Raw genomic sequence first — 12,033 nt, forward strand, 5'->3', positions numbered from 1 at the left:
TTGTTTAATGGGGTAGTACACCAATCCCAGTGGACTATTTGCAGGCAGAGCCCGGATGAATAGCATCACATAAGAAATTAACAAAACATATTTGATATAAAACATATACATTTTACTAGCACAAAAACATGCTACAACATTTAGCTCAAGAAGCAGTCTTTTTTTATTTTTCTTATGTTGAGATAATCTGTCTATCAGTCATAGCTTAGTGACTGATAATAAATTAACCTGAGGTATTTACTGTAACAGTAGATATCTGACCCTAGTTACGTCTCTTTAATGTTCCTGTCCCAGCCTCCTTTGTACAGGTAGGTATGTATCTAGTTAAAAATATTTAATGTATGTTAAATGTAGCTTTTTTCCTGCTCAATACAATATTGAGGGGTGCCTGGGTGACGTAGGAGTGCATATGAGTTACAGATTTGGTCTTGGTAGGGACTGCTGAATATAATGGATTTCAGATGTGTTGACATTTTGAGAGTGATACAGTATGGACCCAGTGTACTGTTACACTGTTAGTATGGTCACTGAAAAAAAGCTACTTCTCTACTCTTGTTGGAGGAGTGTTGGCAAAGACTGACCTGGAGAGTTCCCTGATTGTGGGTGGAACTGTTTGCCAGATATAGGTTGGATACCTTTGAGGGTATTGGCTCAAAAGAGTTTAGGAGCTAGCCTTCCAAAAATTCTATCAGCTAGATGCTAAGAGGAGACATGTGACTCATCTGCCATAGACTATTGGAGAGTATTATCATTGCTAAAAGTGCCGGAACTAGACAGTAACTCCTGCGAGTGTTTCTATGCAACTATTATTGTTACAAGGAGAGAGAAACAATTTAGGATATATGCTGTTATGGTTATGGTGAGCATCTGATGCAAGTGTAGTGAAAAAAAGAAAGATTTGCTTTAATGGGATGTGAAATTTTTATAGTTAGAAAATACAGGAATGAGGCTGATAATCAAGTAAAAGGTTAACACAATGTAAGGTCTTCAGAATTTTTAAATTAAAGGTATTATCTGATGCAACCAACTGTATACATGTTGGATTAGTTTGTCTGATGACAACACTTTAATCTTTTGACATACAGTAAAATCAAACAGTTTAAAAGACTGATGAGAAGTTTAATCTTGTTTGGAAAATAATAAAATAAAACAAATATTTGATATTGTATGTATTCATTTTGGTAAGCATGAAAGATATGGTACAAAAAGTGAGCTAATATAATTTACTTAAAAGCACTGTGAACTTTGTGGGAGATAGGTGTAGATGACATGGCCATTATAAGTTAAGTATACAAATATTTTGATGACCTGACTCATGGAGGAAGGAAGCTTCTTCAGATGCTGGAGCCTGGACAGTAGCTGGCATTTTGCTCCTTGATGCATCTTGTACAATATGATTGAAGTACAGATGCAATTATGTTTTACAAAGATGCCCTTGAATGACTTAACTGATGCTGAGTGCTAAAATGATGCAGCCTGCAGTCAAATACATAAGTAAACAAAGTATGTTATACTAAAATGTATGTGTTAAACATTAAGAGAAGTAAATATTTGCTTTGTATTGCACATGGTAAAGTCTTCTGTATTACCTTAGGTAGTCTCCTCATGTGCTCCTATGTGCACAGCCTCTAACATTCTGTTAAAACTTGAGGAAAGATCTGTCCTCTGGACATGGAAACTAAGACTGAAGTGTAATGCTAAGGTGACACCAAGCATATTTTTCATATTAATGACCTTGAGAAAAACTGAAACATGTACTGCGTTGCCAGTGTTGGCAGTTCTTTACTTTTGGTCCTAGTTAACATGTGTGTAGATTTAGATAGATAGATAAATAGATAGACAGGCATGTTTTCTGCTGGGAGGGGAACCAAACAACATAGAAAAAACACATACAGACACAGGGAGGACATGTAAAATATTTTCTTAATCTCTCTCAAATTGGTTTTAGCCCGGATCCCTCTTTATTTGTATTGTTTACTAATTTTTAACTGGGATAGAACACTGACACCCATATACCTTTTTTTTCATGTTAAACCCAGGGTTGCAAACTGAAAGACAGGAGCCATACCTAGCAATTTAACAAGAAGAACAAAACACATTAACAATAAGCAAAATGTGCCTCTACATTTCACTTTAACAAGCACATTAATTAGCAACCTATTCATCATGACATAGTTTTAAGATTTAAATTATATTATGAGTAAGTACTTTTTAGATTTGCATTATATATTGAGTTCATAACTAAAGAAAGATTGGAATTTAGTGTTGGATAGTTTAGAGAAAGAGAGGGCTGTGGAAAGGACAGGAGAGGTATGTAATTATGTTTGTAAGCCAGAATGGAAGGAGAGTCAGGAGTTGGAATGTAGAAATTGAAGAAGGAAGACTTCTACTTGAGAACAATGTTAGCAGTTCCATTGAGCAATATAGTGGGGAGGTGGGATTCAGACAAAAGCAGAACATGACCATGCTGTGATAAATAGAGTAGTAATGTTAGCACAATGTGGCAGTATAGGGATTAGGAATGCATGAGTGGCACCATAGTGTGGTCATGCTGGGTGCCATGCTTCCTAATGAATCTTCACAGCCACGAAAATGGCATTAACCATGCAGTTGAGATGACTGCATTATGACTGATCACATGACCTGGACACACACACACACACACACACACACACACACACACACACACACACACACACACACACACAGCTGGCAGCCCACATGTATGTGCCAACTGATTTTGTTATACCAATGGGAAGGAAATGGGGATATAGGACTGTTAAAATGAGGGAGAGCAAGCAGAGAAACACATACAAGGATTACAGTAAGGGAAGAATTATGTGGTGGAGAAGAACATATTTTTGAGTCAGGTATCCATTTTTTTGTAGAAGGATGGTGGGATGGGGGGTTAAGGTAGCATGGGGAAGTTGTGTGTAGGGAGGAGGGTATAGGAAAGGGAAAAGACTAGATAAACAAACATACAGTGAAGACAAAGACTGGCCAGGAAAGTTAGTGACACATCAGAGGGGGTGACAATGGAGAGATTCAGAGTGACAGAGAGTGAACAACTGGTGAGGGGTTGGATTAGAGTGCAAATAAGAGATGAGGAGTGACAGGAAAGGATGGGTAACACAATTATGAGAAATAGAGAGGAGTGAGGAAGGCCTGAAAGCTGGCCCAGAGGAAAACCCATCCAGAAGTCAGAAACCTTTGTAGTTGGAATAATGGGTTGGGATCTGACTCTGATGGCCAGTTGTTTGGGGTCAGAAAGCTGCACAGCTCTACAAACCATGTGGGTGGGGGGCTCCAGGATACCAATGCAGCCACTGAGTCACTGTACTACCATGGGTGTCACCAACTAAAGAACCTCACACAAAATGACCCAGGAGGACCCCCCTCTCCACAGCACTGTCTGATGAGCAGCCTATGGCTATCACCAGAAAAGCAGCAATGGAGACCATCGGTAAGCTTTCCTGGTCACCTCCTATAGGCTGACCTTCATCACTCTACAGAGATGCAGGCCTGGAGACTTCTTCTTCTTCTTCTTCTTTTGGCTTTTCCCAGTTAGGGGTCGCCACAGCGAAACTCCGGTCCACTAATGATTGGCAGTAGATTTTTACGGTGCCAAGGTGCCAGCCCCTCGCCCAACCTTCAACGAAGGCATGCCCATTCACACATGTCTTTTGAATGCCACTCAACCGCGGGGAGGACATGCAGACTGCCGGGGACATATTTGTTGGTGTAGTGGCTGGTGCAGAGCTTGGTGGCTGCCTCCTCACTTCTGGCTCCATCACAGCTGCTCCTGTAAAAAAGAAAATAAAAGTAGGAAAGAAAACCCATCAACAATGCAACATAATAAGAGAGCAGCAGAAAATGATAAAACAAAAGAATGATACAAATATAATTGTTCAGTTATTTGCTGTACATTTTATAAACTACTGTGTTAAATGGAGAAAAAATAAAACAACAAAGCAAGATAATAAATAGAAATTAAAAACATGAAAATACACAGTCATATTTTCTACAGCTTATTAAAATATAAAAAAGAACTCAGTCATATGTCGTACAGATTAGTAAAATATTGCATCACTGACAATACTCTGCACTATGCTTACTCTAATGCCTGGAGGTCTTGGCTTGCCTCCTCTGGCAGTCAGTCATGTTGTTCTCAGTCTTCTGGGTGCTGTAAAACAAAGCAAACAGTAATGAGTTCAGCATATCCCTGTCAACAGAAGACAATTCTAGCTCCAAGTGCTAGGCTTGCTGTATACTGACAATGCAAAAAGAGACTGCACCCAAGAAAAATATGTCTGTTCCTCCCAAACCTCTCCTTTCCACTGGCAGAGAAGGTTTGAGTGGTACCCCTTCAGGTCACTTTATTATGACAGCACTGCTTGCTAGAGCAGGTGATGCTAATGGCATCACTCACCACTGTGGAAAAGTGGTGCCAGGCATCTACTTTATAAAGGGGCTTCACATTCCCCCACCAGGGTGCCATATTTTTCAACCACTTAGCATATGAATTCTAGGCAAATCCAAAAATAATGGGGTTACAAAGGCCAAAATCAGGGACAGCTTTTAATTATTGTTCTTATAAACTTAGTTGATAGAATAACAAGTTTTGTATTAGTATGCATTTTCTTAAAGATATGAAGTCTGAAACTCACACATCTGTAATTATTTAGAGGCTTCAGTCCTAAATGATTTGCCAGAAAACATAGCTTTTATGAGGAACAGATCAAAATTATGAATAAAAAAATCTGGACATTCTGCAAAATTCTGGAAAGTTGAGATATGGCAGATGCAATGATTTTGCAGTTCCTACTGCACCAGGTGGGAGTACTGACCAGGTCCGAGCCTGCTAAGTCCATGTCCACTCACAAGGTCAGTTCCAGGAAAAAATGATAAACGGTGCATGCCTACCTGTCAAGGACATTACATAATGCACATCGACTGGCAGCAGGATAGCTCAAGGCCTGTCAACAGTAGCATGAAAGATGCGTGTGGTTTGTAGCAAAATGAAAAGTGGCATTAGCACAGCTAGGCTCAAAAGATACCCACTCCATACATAACCTCAAAGCATGTGAACATACATGATAGACACCAGGATAATGCAATGACTATGGTTGCTAACATGATGCAAAGTGCAATTCGCTTAGTCTGGCTGCAGAGATATGCACACCCTATGTGACCCCCCCAGAGCTTGTGAACAAGCAGGAATGGGCCCTGTGTCTGAGAATAAGAGTCACAGTTTTTCTTTTTATTGGTGTGATTCACAGATGAAGACACTAAATCACCTTATTAGCACAACTGGCACATGATGTGTCCCATTTTAGTGTAATACGAAGCATGGTCACAACTTTGTAGGAGACTGCATTATAGCCAACAATGCAGAGAATCAGAATAAAGTAGATATATGAGTTCACCACCATATAGGGAAACTGACAATAGACAAGAGAGCTGGTAATGAGCTTCAGGACTGCAGTCACTACTCAAAGGAGCATGGCAGCAACAGGCACTGTCACACAGCAGTTGAGTGTGGAGGGGAAGACTGCATAGAGCATGACAGTGGACTAACAATATGAGGGCCTCAAATTGACCAGGCACAGGGAACACAGTCAGGCACAGTCACAGTTGGGACCATATAGGTGATGCCACATTGCATTATCTGCATATGAGCAATGGACTGCAAGCATAGCTATAATGCCCACAGCTGCTACACTATGGCACAGTGTCAGAGCAGTTACATTATGTGCACAGGCTGTGGCCACCATAATTGTCCTAAGCATTGTATGCAGGCAGTGGTTGGCTAGCACAGATTTTATGCATACACACACACTGATCCACATTTGTAAGTCACAGGCATACATGTCCTAACATGGACCAAAGGAATGTTAAGAACTGGAGAAGTTCACCACACAGGAGGCAAAGGTGTTTCTATAAGCACTCTGCACACATGGAATGCATATCATTAAGAAAGGTAAAGCTGACAGGGTCTTCTGGGGCACGGTGTGGAAGGGATTTGTGCTGGGCATCAATGCAGAATGATCATAATAGGACAATACAGCAGGTATGTTGCAGGATCACTGATATGTTACTGAATGCCAGGACTAGGGCACTAACATTTGCCAGAAACAGGTTGACCACTGAAGGTGCACCACCAGCACAAAGACATCTTACAGAGGTGTTGGAATTCCAGGTATCACTTATTGTAGAAAGTGAGAGAACTCTCATACCTGGTGGTGGCTTGGATGTGGGTGTTACTTTTGCCGTCAATCAACAGTTGTGCTGGTTATGGCTCCAGGCATAGATGGCCACTCTGTGTGAAAGATGTTGAGTGTGCTGTGTGGCTTGATGATGACCTGCAAACACTGTCAGGAGTGCAGGGCATTCTACAGCAGATGTAGACTGACATTAGAAATAGTGACCTAGAAAGGCACACCTGGTGAGAGCTGTGATACCCCATTTGGGAGCCATTGATGCATCCATGTGAATGCCACAAACCACCCAAAGTGGTTGTGCTAAGGGACAGATGTGCATTACATAATTGCACTCCAGGCTTATGCAGTTGGTGCACACCATTCTGGACACATCTTCACTATTCACACTGTCTATGGCTGCCTCTGCCCCTGGGCACAGACATTCCCATGGACAAGGCTGATATTCTTCCAGCTCTACTGTGGACATACCCCACTGGCATGGTAATTAAGGTCCCACAGTTAAAGACATAATTTTCTCCTGTAGTTCTGCCATGTGTAGTACCTATCTGTACCCATACACAGACACATTGGCACCAATAATCTTCTGGAACATGGCAGTAGACACCATTGCAGGGTTCCTACACATGTACCCAATGCGGTCTACTATGTCTAGGACAGGATGTCTCTGGTCTTGACACAGTATGGCCACATGGTACAACCAGTCAGTGCTCTAGCTAAGGAAGGTCCATCTTATCACTAAGTAACCTGCTAGTCATGTGCATAGCTACCACATCCACCACCCATGACCCCTTCTGTTGTACTAGATTTGCTGTCCCCTGCCATTTTGCCCCGGTTTTGCAAATAATGATGACTGTGTCCTGCCCACCCCTCTGGCTTCTGAGAGTATGCAATATTTGATACTCAGTGTCGCCCATCAGTGCTCTGTAATGCATAGCCTGGGTGTTTTTGCATGCATCAGTTTCATTCTGTGTTACTATAGTCATGGCTTATTGTTGTGATCCAGAGGCTGCTTCTTTGTTAGCAATACAATGTATCACACCCATCTCTGCCTCACATGATTTCATGCCATAGCTGGTTCCTCTGATGGTTCCTCACCTGGCTCTTCCTGTGTTGCAGCCATAAGTATGTTAGGTAGTTCTGCGGCATTGTCATGTTTGTTTTTGTAGCACTATATTATGAGGCATGGGGCACACCACAAATATCTTCTTGCAGGCTTCTGGAGAATTCTGCAGTCCACCACCAGATGTATCCAGCACATGCATTCAGCGATGTTACATGTCTGTGACAGTGTTGTTTTAAAAACCATCTCCACTGTTGTGTGGGGGCTGCAGATGGTGGCCATCAGCCACAATTCCATAGTGTAGCCATCTTCCCCACAAACACAGTGGTAGACATTATTATAAATGGTCTACTGCCATGATCATGGGGCCAGAATATGGAGTACTGTGTGGCTTGCAATATGTGCAGCCACCAATTAGATGACCCATTTGATAGTCACTCCACATGAAATGCTGGCACAAGTTACACATACACCATATGTGGGGATCATGGGAACTGCCTGGATGACACATAGGCACATTGACTATAATACCTACTGCACTGCATGCCACCTGACTGTTGATGGAGTTGAAACTTTTCTGGTTGACACAGAGGATACCATGTGGAATATATAGAGCTTTGATGGCAACATGGATGTAGTCAGTACCCCCAGGACCTCAGGGAAATGGGCAATGACATGGTTCTCCCTTCTGCTGTTCATGGCAACTAAAAATACTCTTCCACATGCTGTAGTTTCATAATAAGGAAATGATATAGGATTTATGAGGCTGATTCTATGAAACTCCTAGTGTGTGTCCTACCAGATGCTGAAAGGTTTGTGTAACAAAGACAGTTAATGCTACACAAACATTTGTGTCCAATTGGATGTGTAGTCCAAATATCCCCTCTGATTCCGCATGTGGACTGCACATGTCTACTAGCTATGATGTCTGTGCCTACACAGTAGTGGTTTGCAGTGCCCTGGTCGTGGAGACTGTGGCATGTCAGCCACTGGTGAACTCATCTGTGACTCAGGGGGAAACAGTGTACCAATTTAGAGATACTGGCTCCTAAAACATGCTGACCAGCTACAGCAGATGCTAGTCCTGCCATCCATCTTAGTTGAGCGATACATCTGCACCCTGACAAATGATGGTGCTGAAACTGCCATGGTTCAATGCTCTAATCTTACACGTCTGTGCTTGATATTGTAGTTTGCAGACACAATGACTCTCTTGCATACTAGCATTCATTTGCATGCCATTATGCAGTTATTTGCATGCAATGCAAATAACTGCATGCAAATAACTGCATAATGGCATGCAAATAACTGCATAGCATGCAAATAACTGCATAATGGCATGCAAATAACTGCATGCAGTTATTTGCATACCATCATGCAATGCATACCACGTTATTTTCCTGATGGAGCAGTCATCCTATCTGTATCTCATTGTTTTGCTTAACACCATAGTTCTCTAACATATATTAATAAGCATGAAAGGGAAATATGCTTTGAGACTAAGTTCTAGGTAAAATTATTGTTCAAGAAGCATTTGTATTTTGCATCTTTAAACTGGTCACCTTTAAACTAATTTCTGATTTTTTGGAAGGATTCAAAATGGCCTTTACATTAAAGGGAAGAAATTCTCGGATCTTTGGAGGTAGCAGTAAGAAAGTATGATCTCTGCAATGGGGTTAATTATTTGCTGTTAACAAGTTGGGGGTGGGGATGACAGATTGTATGAGTTATTCTTTGCTGTGTTTTATTGTATGTGTTATTATTTTTAACTCCTGCCACCATTATATTGTACTTCCCCAAAAGTTTTCCATTTTTTTTGTTTGCAGTTACACTGATTGTCTATTTCTGATCAGTTCTCTGACATCAATAATGACTGCTGTTATCATTTGCATATTGTCCAGGTATTAATCCTGAATCATGATCATACCTCTCAATGCCTTAGAATAAAAACTCTGAATAAAGCCTAAAATAATAACGGGGGGGGGGGGGGCAAAGCCCAAAATAGGGACAGATTTTAAATATTGCTCTTATAAACTTAGAAAGTTGCTAGAATAACAGGATTTGTGCTAGCATTAATTTTCTGAAGGATATGAAGTTTGAAACTCAACTGTGTGGCATTATTTAATAACTTCAATCCCCAGAGATATATCAGAAAGCCACAAATTTTATGAGGAGCAGACCAAACATCCGAGACAAAAATCTGGACATTTTGCAAAAATCTTGACAGTTGAGTGCTATGATCCTGATGCATATCTTTATGGTGTGTTCAGACTTATTTTTACTTTTATACTTTTTACGGGAAATGTCACATTAAAATGAAATATATTTGATGGATTAAAACTGTACTTAAGTCGGTAATATATGTAGAAAAGATTAGGTACATTACCTGTGCATTATATTGTTAATCTCAAACTTGTGGAAGTTACAGAATACCATTGTGTAACTTCCAGGACTTGGTGTTCTTATTAGAGTGCTGATAAAAAGGCAGCCTTTTCTGTAAACAGGATATGTTTACCATTGGAAAGTGTGTCAGAAAGGCTGTTTACATACTGAGAAAAATGCAGTTAAACCAGTAGTGAGTCAGGCTGGTTCCTATTTACTTATCTTAGAGTGGATCCTGTTACATTTAACCACTTGTTTTCTGGCACACTGATAACTAAGGAACCATGTCAAAAATGAAGATGTGTGGTTTAGATTTACTTACTAGTCAAGTAGGAATGAGTGATTAACCCTTCAAAGATTTTAAGGGATGTATGTGATCGCACAAAGTGACACGTAAGAGACCTCTGGTGCAGAAAAATAACTGAAGGGGGGCCTTAAATGGAACAAAAGATGTGCTGAATCATGTTAAAATGCATTGCATGCAGTTTGTAATCTGGACTGCTATCACACATTTAAAGATCACAGCCTTTATTGTGAATGTGGCAGCTGATGTGTAAATACCAGCATTCTAGAGTCAGTGGTTTTGAGTACATGTGATACTATGACTAGTCTACCCATTCTGTTAGCAGTCACTGATTTGCATTCACACATGTCACAGCCTCAGTGATGCAAGACACCGGTTTGTGGCCCTTTCTTTGTCACACTACTTTGTTTACATTGTTTCTGTAGCTAATTGACTCTTTATTTCTTTACCTGTTTTAGTCCCCAGATGTATTATTTGTACTAAAAGTTTTTCACACTGTAATAAGAAATGCAGTTGAACTATCTCTGAGTATTTCCCCTATTTCGAGGTATGGCATATATATATATATATATATATATATATATGGGTCAGTATCAGTTGATCAAGTTTTCAAAAACTCAAACTCCTTATTGTTGAGACCATATGACTGAGTTTTTGAAAACTCGAAGCTTTTGAATGGAGATCACAGTACAGCGAGAATCAGGAAATTTACCCCTTTCCTCACTGAGTAGTGCAATCTCAGAGTTGATTTGTAGTGGGTTCAAGGGGGATTGCATCCCTGCAAAAATGTAAAAAAGGTAGATTTTTTTGATGTTTGAGTTTTCAGAAACTCGATCATATGGTCTGTTCGATATTGTTTACGAGTTTTTGAAAAGTCAGTCATCTGACATAGACTGATGTATGTGTGTGTGTGTGTGTGTGTGTGTGTGTGTGTGTGTGTGTGTGTGTGTGTGTGTGTGTGTGTGTGTATATATATATATATATATATATGTGGATCTGCTTTCAAATTTCGAATTACCTTTATAACAAATGTTTTATATATGTGTGTGTGTATATATATATATATATATAGGTCTGCTTTCAAATTTCGAATTACCATTATATCGAATGTTGCATGATCAAGATCATAACATTGAATTTTCACTATAATGAAACTAGAATGATCGAGTTTCAAAATATCGAATGTTTAAGCTGCACACAGTGTCTGTATCTTCTAGTTTGTAATATGGCATGAAGAAGAACAAGTTCTATGGCAAATATGACAACCTAGGGAAAATGTACTATTGTCTTTCTGGAAACTACTTTGTTGCAGAGATCTCAGCTTGAGGTCATGAGAGATTTCAGCATCAATTGAAAACTGCTCTCATGGGTTGCAATCACTTGCCTGAATCACCTGAATTCCACTCGCAGCTGATTGTGTCTAACATCCTGAGAGGGCATTTGTTCATGTTTTGTTGCTTACTACACAATGCAGTGAGATTGTAATACTCACTTGACAGTGGGTTGTGGGTGGTCCAAGGTCAGTGCATTTTGAAACAAATGTGAGATAGGTGCTGCATGCTTCTCCGCTCCTTCTATTAGATGCAGCCACTTTGGATTGAGAGTAAAAAAAGTAAGAAAAGTGTGGGAGAAAGGTCTCACACATGGGATGAGGTGCCCCCCAGAAAAAAGTCTGTACGTTACACATGCTCATAAAATGAGAAGCTCAAATGTACATTATTATAATACATAAGCCTTAGCTGTCATTTATGAGTTATTTTGTCGGACTTATTTTGATATGAGCTCATCTGAGCTGAGCAGATGGAGTACAGACTGCCATCATAAATAATTTTACATCCCAGTACAGCTATTTTGATTTATCCAACTAATTATGCCTGAAAAAGAAGAATGTCTAGCAGAGTTTGGCAGAGAATGCTGGCTGGACTAGTTTCACATAGCCATACCTGACAATACCATAACTTCTGCTATTCTAGCAGACACCATCTGTGACAGTCTGCTTACTCTGCCTTCAGTCATCAGGGTGAGATCCAGAAAACATATCATGTCTCCCTGTTCAGGACACTCTA

The 12,033-nt window shown here is 40.2% G+C and overlaps 1 long non-coding RNA gene across 1 annotated transcript in view; it reads right to left on the minus strand.

Annotated features, from left to right (window-relative positions):
* Positions 1–3,692: 3,692 nt before the first annotated feature.
* LOC122798848 overlaps positions 3,693–12,033 on the minus strand; it is a 56,990-nt gene continuing 48,649 nt past the window's right edge. The window contains exons 2-3 of the long non-coding RNA XR_006364311.1: positions 4,116–4,183; positions 3,693–3,802 (exon numbers count right to left, since the gene is read on the minus strand). This is a non-coding gene — a long non-coding RNA (uncharacterized LOC122798848). The remainder of the gene's footprint in view (positions 3,803–4,115; positions 4,184–12,033) is intronic.

The sequence above is a fragment of the Protopterus annectens genome, chromosome 3.part1 (genome assembly GCF_019279795.1).
Source record: "Protopterus annectens isolate FY-2018-M chromosome 3.part1, PAN1.0, whole genome shotgun sequence".
NCBI lineage: Eukaryota > Metazoa > Chordata > Ceratodontiformes > Protopteridae > Protopterus > Protopterus annectens.